This window comes from Xenopus laevis, chromosome 9_10L (assembly GCF_017654675.1).
Source record: "Xenopus laevis strain J_2021 chromosome 9_10L, Xenopus_laevis_v10.1, whole genome shotgun sequence".
NCBI lineage: Eukaryota > Metazoa > Chordata > Amphibia > Anura > Pipidae > Xenopus > Xenopus laevis.
Window position 1 is genome coordinate 111,498,430 of NC_054387.1, and position 12,011 is coordinate 111,510,440.

Genomic DNA, 12,011 nt, shown 5'->3' on the forward strand with positions numbered 1-12,011 from the left:
TACCATGCAACATGGCGGTTAGACAACCTACATATGCCAATCAAGGGCACAGACAGACTGGATCTTCTCTCTGGTAGGACTGCAAACTTTCTCTCAGGGGACCAGGCCACCCAATTATAGCTAAGTCATATATCTGAAAAAATCCAAATATCACAACCATTAGGGCATTAATACAATGTTTTGTCGCCTATTTTGCTAACAAAACATCAGAAATTACCATTGCTTTGGTGTCAGTGTGAATCCATATTTTCCTAGATTTAAACAAGTTTAACATACCCTATGTAGAATATATATTAAAGAGTAATAATTGTGTTTGCCAGAAGTTGACCAGAAGGGAATTCTACAGCTAGCTTCAGTGGCCAACAGGGGGTGATATTGGGTGATTTGACAACCCCTCAGCTCTGCAAAATATGTTGTTGACCTAAAAATACATATAAATAATAACCCCTCCCTAGCTGCTACATAAAACACAGATGTCCGTGGTTTGTGGAGCCAGTTGAAAACCAACTAAGATTCCCAAAGACTTTTTCTAGGAACCAGCTAATAACAGCGTGTGCTGCCCGAGACCATTATGAGAAACAGGATCTCAAGTGTTTGCCAAAATACACCATTCAGACCTTTGTCTGTCCCATTCCAGTCTTCAACCAGATGTCTCCCATTCTAGATCTACTGTGAATCATGAACCATATGCCAATGGTAGATAATAATACATTGAAAAATGTTGTAAAGGTGCCTAAAGCATTTTGGGAGGCTGATATATATTATTGCAAAAAAATTTATTTTAATAATGAAAATACATATACATTGGGACTGGCAGAGCAGCGAAACTGGGGTCCCTTAGTTATACTGTAGCTGTCATCTACATTCCACCTTTTGGTCATTTCCGCGACTCCCCTTAACTGCCTGTTCACTTTAACCTATACAGTAAATACACCAAATGCTGCCACTGAATAACAGGGTAGAGAACAGTGAAAAAGGAAGTTACTGAGTGACAACAAAAGGGCCCTTGGTGAACTAAGACCATGGACACACTGAGCTCTCAGCATTTTATTTTCAGGGTGAGAGAAGCGGATCTGCACCCATACAACTGAACACGCAAAAGCAGGCATTTTCAAGCTGACCTCCACACCGCTGCATGTGCCTGCATGCAAGCGGAAGCAGTTCAATTGAAAGAAATTGGGACACAGAGCAGAACCACTTCTCTCAGCATAAACAAATATGCAGGCTGAGACTTAAAGGAAAAGTGTTTTATAGTTATTAAAATATAACATACTGTTGCCCTGCACTGGCAAAACTGGTGTGTTTGCTTCAGAAACTCTACTATGGTTTATATCAGATATTTATCAGAGATCCCCAACCAGTAGCTGGTGAGCAACATTTTACTCCGCAACTTCTTGGATGTTGCTCTCAGTGGCCTAAAGTACACATAGGACTACCAAATAGCCAATCACAGCCCTTATGTGGCACCTCCAGGAACTTTTTCATGCTTGTGTTGCTCCCCAACTCTCTTTACATTTGAATGTGGCTCACAGGTAAGAAAGGTTGGGGACCCCTGGTTTATATATACAAGTTGCTGTGTAGCCATGGGGGCAGCCATTCAAAGCTGAAAAAGAAGAAAAGGCACAGGATACACAGCAGATAACAGATAAGCTCTGTAGTATACAATGGGATCCTTCAGAATTAAAATGTTATCCACTGTATATCCTTTGTTTGAATGGATACACAGCAGCTTGTTTATATAAACAACAACTTGCATGTTGTCAAGGTGTGTTACATGGAATCTATCTGGATACCCCTTGGATTTATTCATGCTCCTTACATGGCCACTGCAACTTGCAAACCATGTTATTTCACTACCTGATTTATTGCACTTTAATTTTTCTATTGTTACATCACCTCCCATAATGAATCCTAAGCACGTGGGGATATCCTGAACCCTCACATATCTGACTTCACAGAAATGATGTTGATGTTTTCTGCTGAACCCAGAAGAAAACACACCTATTAAATACCATTCCAGAGTCAGTGTTAGGAATGCCTTCTAGATAGTCAGCACAAACACAGATACCAGAGGGGTTAAAAGCAGGAGTGCCTGAATTAATCATTTGTAGAGATCTCATGAGTCAGTAGGTGCGGATCTGGTTTCCTTTTAAACTTTCCTTTAAAAACTTTCATTCTTTGGCCTTTGTGCTTCTGTTGCATCTTGCTAAAATTAAATGTACCATTTAAATGGTGTTCACTTTCTTTGTTTTCATTTAGAGGACTATAATCACCCACAAGAACAGTCAGTGCCTGAGGTGACACGTGTACAGTAAAAACGTTTTCATATTGAAGGCTTTTTATTATAATAATTAGGGCCTTGACTGAATTAAAAATCAATGAAGGCAGCAGCACTCCGGTAATATTGAAAAACTTTACTTAAAGTGCCTTAGACAACGTTTCGGGCTACTCAGGCCCTTTGTCAAGTTTGACAATGGAATCTCAATAATTTCTCCAAAACATGCTATTCAATAAAAAAAATATATTTTATTCACATCAGTAGTTAAAAAACATGTATAGTAATCCCTCTAACGCCTAACGCGTTTCATGCTTACCCAGCACTTAGTCATAGGCAGGGATTCTGCCTATGACTAAGTGCTGGGTAAGCATGAAACGCGTTAGGCGTTAGAGGGATTACTATACATGTTTTTTAACTACTGATGTGAATAAAATATATTTTTTTTATTGAATAGCATGTTTTGGAGAAATTATTGAGATTGTGGTTTTGCCTCTTTTTGGTCACTAGAGGTCTCCAACATGCTTATTAACAGTATTTACTACTTCTGCTCCCAATTTGATCTAAATAAGTTTGACAATGGGCCTGAGTTGCCCGAAATGTTGCCTATGGCACTTTAAGTAAAGTTTTTCACTTTTGACAAAGGGCCTGAGTAGCCTGAAACGTTGCCTAAAGCACTTTAGGTAAAGTTTTTCACTTTTTCAATATTACCAGAGTGCTGCTGTCTTCATTGATTTGTGGAATTTTGCCCTGGCAGGGGGTACAGCTTGCACCTGGGACTAGAATGAGCCTGTTCCGCTTTGAAAGCACACATGAATTGAATATATTTGACTGAATTAAAAGGCACTGAACATTCCACAGTGCTCTTGTCTATGTGAAAATACATTAATATTACAAGGGCTACCAAATGGCACAAATAGTGCAGTGGTCACCATACAGGAGTCCTAACAATTAGCCCAGCAGAATAGGACATGGACACAAATACAAATGAAATGAGAACTATACAGTTATGGGACCTGTTATCAGAATGCTTAGGAACTGCATGCAAAAAATTTGCAGCACTCCCGAAATAATAAAACCACCTTTATTTTCTTACATACGGCCCAGCAGCAATGTTTCGGACCTGCAATGGTCCTTTCTCAAGCTGACAAAGTATTCACAGGAATACAAAATTCATTTTGTGAAACAGAATGCTTAGGACCTGGGGTTTTCCGTAGAAGGGATCTCCAAAAATTAAGGAGCTTATTTATCAAAGGTTGAGTTTGTGAGGTTTTTTTTATACCTCGAATAAAATCACAACTACAATGTTATCTGATTTATGAAAAACTTGTATGGAAAAAAACTTGAATCAGTGAATTTGGGTAAAAAACCCATAAACTGATAAATTGATCAAGTTTTTGGGAAAAAAAAACAAACCCCCCCATGAATCGCTCGAATTAATAGAGTTTTCGAGTGACACCCACGGAATAAAACCGAAAATCATGAAGGCAAAAAACATCTAGGAACCTCTGCCACTGACTTCTACATGACCATGACAGGTTTTAGCTGGAGTATTTTCAGATTTCAGATATTTCCAGCTTTGGGGGATAATAAATCTTGAAAAGTTCGAAGTGTTCTTTTTTAAAAACCCAAAAATTCATGTTTTAACAAAAGTACCCTAGAAAACTTGAATTTGTCGAGTAAAAAACAACTCAATCTTCAATAAGTAACGCCTAAAGTCTACTTATTGAAGTCTACTAAAGTCTACTAAGATGTTCTGGAAAGGCTTACTCTGATTGGCTGCTTATAAACGGACTCTCAAGCAGCTAAAATCTTTTCAATGATATGCTTTGTGGTCTATTAGTAAAGCTAACAGAGCTGATTATGTGTGCTGCTGCTAATCTGATTACAAGGTATATTGCTCATGTGGATGACCCAATAAAAGGGCTACTAGTACAGGTATGGGATCCATTTTCTGGAAAATTCCTATCCTGAAAGCTCCAAATTACAGAAAGGCTGTTCAATTGAATCAAAACAATCCAAATTTAAAAAATTATTTCATTTTCTCTGTAATAATAAAACAATACCTTGTACTTGATCCCAACTAAAAAATAATGAATCCTTATTGGAAGTAAAACAATCCTATTGGGGTAATTTCATGTTTAAATGGTGAAATTTATCCATGAATGTTCAGGGTCAAAAAGATTACAACTAGAAAGAGTTTAGAGTGTAAGCCTACCTTTGCCTTTGCCTACAATTGCCTTTGTAGCAGCCTATAGCTTTTGGCTGTTTGTAAGTCATTTCAGAATCAGACAATAAAACCGGTTACACCCATAATACCCAACCCTGAACATGTGTGTTCCCTCTTGAGTAGATCTTACTGAACATTCTGCGATTCGATAGGCTCTATCCAGACTTAGATTTGAGCTGCCTTGTACCTTCTTGGTGGATGAATGGTATATTGGTGCACCGTGCATATCTTCCTCAGCTCCTCCCATCATATCTAGAACAATGGTATTAGTCCATTCCTGTGGATGCCGAAATAACACAATATACAGCAATCCGGCCCATGGGCCAGTCAGTCAGATGTCAGGTAGGCCATCTGTTTTATTACTAGCTAATGATAAACTGCATAAATGATGAATGATAAATTATACATTATCAATGTTGCTATTAACTAATGATAATTTCCCTTTTAATCAATTCACTAAAAACGCCCCGCCTCATGTAAAAAGAGGACTAAGAATCTCAGAGAACAGGACACAAAAAAACATGTAGCAAAGAAGTACTGTGATCTCTCAACCCTTTCATTTTTTTCAGACTGTTCCCATGTTTTTAAAGTTCCATATTTAGAAGTATCTAACAATCCATACATTTTGGATAACTTCCCTGTTCAACTATAAATAGAACGGAAGTGTAAACAGAACAGTGTCAGCGTCTCAAGCTTCTAAATCCACAATCGTTGCATTTTTAAATTTACATGTATACATTTTTTTTACAAGCCTACATGTTGGGAAATTGTATCCGTTGCATTGCTAAGGTTTATCATCTTGATCACTTTAATAACAAACCATGTTCAGGTTACAGTAAAAAAAAAATTTATAGTAAATTTGCTCTAAAACTGGCACTGCCCTCTACATACATACATACATACATACATACATACATACATACATACATAAAGCTCTGTGAAGTAATTAACAGTATATACCGTATATACTCGAGTATAAGCCGAGTTTTTCAGCATCCAAAATGTGCTGAAAAAGTCTACCTCGGCTTATACTCGGGTCAGCAGCTGAGATTGCAGTCACTTTTAATCATTCCTATACCAACAGTCCAACAGTTCACTTGGGGAGAGACTGCAATAGCACACAGCACCCTCTGTTGGTTATATGAAAGAATAACAGTGCGCCCTCTGTTGGTTATATGAAAGAATAACAGTGACTGCAATATCACACAGCGCCATCTGTTGGTTGTATGAAAGAATAACAGTGACTGCAATAGCACACAGCACCCTCTGTTGGTTATATGAAAGAATAACAGTGACTGCAATATCACACAGCGCCCTCTGTTGGTTATATGAAGGATTAACAGTGATGGCAATATCACACAGTGCCCTCTGTTGGTTATACGAAAGATTAACAGTGATGGCAATATCACACAGCGCCCTCTGCACATGGTAGTGGGACAGTGGGACAATGCACACAGTAATCCGTTTGGCAATTCTCTGTCACCATCAACTTTGCAAAGAAGTCCGGTTGATCACTGGGGGGTGGTTGCTTTGGCGGAATGTGCGCTGCTGGGAGACAGGGCTGTAGTTGCGTCTAGGCTTATACTAGAGTCAATAAGTTTTCCCAGTTTTCGTAGGTAAAATTAGGTACCTCGGTTTATACTCGGGTCGGCTTATACTCGAATATATACGGTAGCCTCAGGGGAAGTCCAACCTACTACCATACACAAATATATTGTGAATTCATATGTTATATGTATAAAATTGGTTCTATACTTTACAAATGTAAAGTTTATCAAGCATCTGCAGGCAGCCATATGTACAGCAGCACTATGTAATGAGAGATAAGGACACTTGAAGCTTATGGGCTCCTACCCTTTACTCTGTGTCCAGGGCCTGTTGCTATTTCATGCAATTGCAGAGCTGGCAGGACCAGATGTGATTGTGCCAAATGTGAAGCCCATTGCCAAAGTTTGTGTATTGTGGCACCAAAAAGGGGAAGGAAACAAACAGTACAGGATGTTTGATAAGTAAAAACATTAAGAAAGCATTTCTCTGGCTGTGAAGGGTCTGCTGTTCCTTTGGTTGTATAAACAAGCTCTATACAGTATTCTGTACAGCATATAGATTATGTCAGTCTACTAAAAGAATTAATATCGTTAACAGAGAGTAAAGAAATAAGTTTTATGTAGAAACCAGGAACAAAAAAGCACACAGGGTTTAATATAAAAGGCAAATTTCTGCACCCCAAGTGCTTACAAATCCTGTGATTTAGGGGTCCGTTTACTAAAGTGCGGTAAATCTGACTTTAAGTTTCCGCATGTTATCGCTGAGAATATTTTTACGCCAGAATATTCGCAGCGACTAAGTTTACTAAACAGCGATACGCTCAGAAGTCATTGCGATCACTTGCGGTAACTACGTTAAGGAACCAGTTTACATTAGCGGTAATTTTAGCAAGTTGCGAATTTTCGGGCGAAAAATTAAGTTTTTGCGAATATTTATGCTATAAAATAGTCTTGTTTTATGGCGGATATTATGGCAATTTTTACTGTGACATTTATGGCCAGAAATGCATCTTCAAAACTCATAAAATTTATTGACTGATGATTATACCATCCAACAACATCACCAGAGTAACACCAATCAAACATGTCTGCATCATATAAACCCTTCTGCCAATAGAATCATAGGAACAAGAAATGATACCAGTCAATCTCTTTGCTTCATAGAAATGCACAGTTTAATGTAGCCAATCACAATGAAACCAAAAAAGTGTAGAGGCTGACGAATCCTTGGACTGTGATGCCGCTGCCAATAATACGACTCTGAGATGAAACTGCTGCTGTTGCAACAGATAGAAGCAGAAGCGAAAACATCCTGTCAGCAATAGCTACAGATCTGTCTCCTGTCAGCAAAGAATGATGGGTAAAAAAAACAGTATTATGGGATATTTCCTGCCCCTTGAGAATTTTCTGGTGAAAAAAATACTTTTACGCCACTACATAGGTGGCGGTAAAAGTTTGCGAATATTCTGGCGTTAATTTTGTCTTTAGCACATTTTGCTGTTTAGTAAACCATGCGTTAATGTGTACGTAGCGTTATTTTCAGCGAATGCGATAACTGGCGAACAATTATTCTTGCGCAAGAAAATTCGCAAATTTATATTTACCGCAGGTTAGTAAACTGGCGATAATATATTTGGCGAAAATTCTGTCTATATATTGTGCGAATATTTTTAACGCACTTTAGTAAACGGACCCCTTAGAAAATATTGCAACAGCTGTAGGCACAGGGCCCGGGCCCCTGTATGCACAGGCCGAGGACATTCTAATCAAAACAACCACTGCCTGCCATAAACGGACCCCCACAGACATCAAATATGTGAACTGCAGATGGCCCTGTATTTTTGTACAGGACCTTTCCTTTTAATTGCGATGGATTTTATTGTCACTAATACTCCTTGGGTGCAATAGGGCTTAAAGGTATACCCACACTAGTTTAACAAATCATTTGCATGTGCATGCAGAAAAAAGTTTTCTGAAGATCAAAAATTTTACCGAAGAGTCTGATTTTCATTGGTGCATCTTATCATAAAATCCACTGCCTTCAGAGAAGCGCAAGTGGAGAATTAGCTGCCCCACTGCTTCTCTTTTGCTGCTCTGCCTGTACCTGGAATCATTACCTCCGCTAGGGTGCAGATTTTAGATTTCAGCAACGAAACACAAGATTTTGCATTTCGCACAGAGATCCCCTTCACCTGCCTGCACCCAAGCAGAGGTAATTATTCCGGGTGCAGGCAGCGCGGCAAAATAGGACAAGCGGGGCAGCAAATTCTCTGCCTGTGTCTCTCCACAGATCCCCAGATCCCTGTAGTGTGGCCCTAGCCTAAGTCAGTTTGCTGCCTGGACAGTGTCAGACTAGGATTCCAAGGCCCACCAGAAATAATGAGGAGAGATCCACTCATGAGACCTCCCAACCCAGCGGATCTCCATATGTATAGCAGCTTTAGAGCTATAGGAAAAACATGGACCATTCAGAGCTAAATCACCACAAATTTCCCCCACTTCCAAAAGTCTTGTTTTGCCTCTGGCTGGCTGTACATGGGTAACACTACACTGCAGCCTCTTTTTACTAAGTGAGTGCAATTGTCTATTGTGGCAAGGAGATTATCCCTTCCAAAAACTGGAGATCTGAATCCTTTAAATCGACTTTTAAATAACATGTATCTTTCTAAGCTCTTGTGAGCAGGGCCTTCTAATCCTACTGTTTCATTTTCTAATATCTTGTTTGTTAGTTCATTGTAAAGGCCCCCATACACGGGCCGATAAAAGCTGGCGACTGACCGAGTCGGCAGCTTATTGTCCCACCTGTGGGGCCATCCGACGGGGATTGATGCGGACCCGCGATCCGACTGTCTGTATGGTCTCCATTCTAGGGCCCAACGATCGGATCAGCCTGATATTGCCCACCTCAATGTGGACATATCGGGGAGAGATCCGCTCGTTTGGATCTCCCTATGTATGGCCACCTTAAAGGAGAAGGAAAGTCGTTTACCACTTGGGGTGCCAAATGTTAGGCACCCCCAATTGAATGTATTTACCTACCTTATCAGTTTTCTCCTGATAGGAGCACCGGCCCGGGGTTATACCAGTGAGCTGCAAATAAGATTAGCCAAACAACACAGGCGTTTGGCTAATCTTCTTTGCAGATATTTCTGGGAGAGGCGCCGACCCCTCCAGCCAGCACCGGGCAACTATTACCAGGAGAGACCTAGGGGAAATTAGGTAATTCGTTTTGCTGCTTATACCAGTGAGCACCACAGAGCACTTCTCTTCCAGCTTCTTCTTTCCTAAAATTTCCCTGGACAGACACATGTGCAGTAGAATGAAAAAGCCAAATTTTCTGTTAAAGTTCAGCTTTTCACTCTAATGCCATGCGTAGCTGCAAGAAGAAAAAAGAAGACAGAAGAGGAGTGCTCCGCAGTGCTCACTGGTATAACCCTGGGCCAGTGCAGTTTTCTGCTGATAGGAGCACTGGCCTGGGGTTTCAGGTATACATTCACTTGGGGGTGCCTAACATTTGGCATCCCAAGTGGTAAACGACTTTCCTTCTCCTTTAAGATCCCTGTTTCTTATATTATTAAATTGCTGCGTAACTTGTTGCCACTGTATAAATAAACAATGGTAATGATGTTTACTTTGAGTCTTACATCATCAGAAAAGCACAATCTAATTTCAGCACTAGAGTTTCATTCTGTTGCTGTCTAATGAAAATACCTACACTAAGCTATATAAATATTATGGCAGTTCCCTCTCATATGTTTCACATGCAGAAGATAAATTGCATAACATGCATAATAACCAACACTCCCTTATTGACCAGCTAATTAAACAAAATAATTAGAAGATGAACAAGGCTTTTCATTAACATTGCATATCTAGGAACTGATGCAGTCACTGAAAATATTGATTGCAATATTAAAATATTTTTGTTTACTTTATATACTGATATATGCCTGTGTATAATGTATGTGTATATATGCACACAAACACAATGTATATTTATAGTCATGCACACAGGCATGGCAACACAGATACAGAAAAACAAGTATTCGTCCTGACGTCAGCCCCCCAGAGACATGACAATGGCATTTATGGTGATGTTACTATAAGCAGACCCTACTGCTATCATAGCACGAGGACACTCATTACTTGATACTGTTATGTAATGTCACCGCCAGGTTAATGTATTTATATGCCCTTATTTCATGCAAAGGTTTGAAACAGTTAAACCTGGCCCTTAAGGGGTCAAATCCAGAGGAATCATCGGGGGGGGGGTATAGTGGACAGAACTATATAAGGGGGTTCTAAACCCAATATTAAGCATGTAATGGGGGGCTGCATTTTTACATTTGTACCAGGTCCAAGAGAAATACGTGGCAGTCCTCATTACACCTTCCACCTATTTTGCATCATAAATATAACAACTGTTGCTTTCTTTATATCAATATTCAACATAAAACGTGGGTTTAATGTCCCTGCTTAAAAAAAAACAACAACCTAGTAACCCGGTTCATGAGCCTCTACTAAAAATAAATGTAAATGGCAAACAATAGGGCTAATGTTGTTGTCACTGGAGTTTGCCTGGCTGGTACAATCAATATTTATCACTGGGTGCTGTTGATCTAGGGGCATGCAAACCAAACTGAGCACAAGACAGTCAACATAATACTATGAAATATATTATATAAATGTCCCTGATTGCTGCATACTATTAACAGCCATTGTAATACTTAGCATAGGCATCTTTGTTAATAGCAAAATTCAAATGTGAATTTAATAAATCTTTACATTGCAAATAAATGGAGCTGAACATGCTCCCGATCTCATTGCTTTGCCATAAAAGGCAGGGTCGCCTTCCATGTCCTGTATGTTTGTGGGCTGAGAGCTGTTGTGCGGCACCCCCTCCCTATACTTCCTGCACAGCAGCGTGTGCTCTTGTTATGACAATAATCACACACATACATGTCACAATCAGATCTGTCAGATTAACAGCACACGCTTAACTCTGTCATTGCCCAAGCTTTGCATTTCTTCACATAAACAAAAGATCTAGGTGTAGATTCTGAGAGCAGAAATGCAAGATTTAAAAGGCTGAGGTGAGCCAATGAATGGCAGCAAGGGGTGCAGATGTGCAGGGGCACATGAGTAGAGGTTCTGGGCACATGAGTAGAGGTGCTGGGCACATGAGTAGAGGTGCTGGGCACATGAGTAGAGGTGCTGGGCACATGAGTAGAGGTGCTGGGCACATGGGTAGAGGTGCTGGGCAGTGGGCACATGAGCAGAGGTGCTGGGCACATGGGTAGAGGTGCTGGGCACATGAGTAGAGGTGCTGGGACATGAGTAGAGGTGCTGGGCACATGAGTAGAGGTGCTGGGCACATGGGTAGAGGTGCTGGGCACATGGGTAGAGGTGCTGGGCAGTGGGCACAGGAGTAGAGGTGCTGGGCACATGTTTAGAGGTGCTGGGCAGTGGGCACATGAGTAGAGGTGCTGGGCACATGGGTAGAGGAGCTGGGCACATGGGTAGAGGAGCTGGGCACATGAGTAGAGGTGCTGCGCACATGGGTAGAGGTGCTGAGCACATGGGAAGAGGTGCTGAGCACATGAGTAGAGGTGCTGGGCACATGGGTAGAGGTTCTGGGCAGTGGGCACATGAGTAGAGGTGCTGGGCACATGAGTAGAGGTGCTGCGCACATGGGTAGAGGTGCTGAGCACATGGGAAGAGGTGCTGAGCACATGAGTAGAGGTGCTGGGCACATGGGTAGAGGTTCTGGGCAGTGGGCACATGAGTAGAGGTGCTGGGCACATGGGTAGAGGTGCTGGGCAGTGGGCACAAGGTAGAGGTGCTGGGCACAGGAGTAGAGGTGCTGGGCACATGTTTAGAGGTGCTGGGCAGTGGGCACATGAGTAGAGGTGCTGGGCACATGGGTAGAGGAGCTGGGCACATGGGTAGAGGAGCTGGG

At 41.0% G+C, this 12,011-nt stretch overlaps 1 protein-coding gene across 2 annotated transcripts in view; it reads right to left on the minus strand.

Moving 5' to 3' along the window:
- The window catches only part of eef2k.L (eukaryotic elongation factor 2 kinase L homeolog), a 67,864-nt gene that overhangs the window by 55,242 nt on the left and 611 nt on the right, over positions 1-12,011 (minus strand). The window lies entirely within an intron of this gene.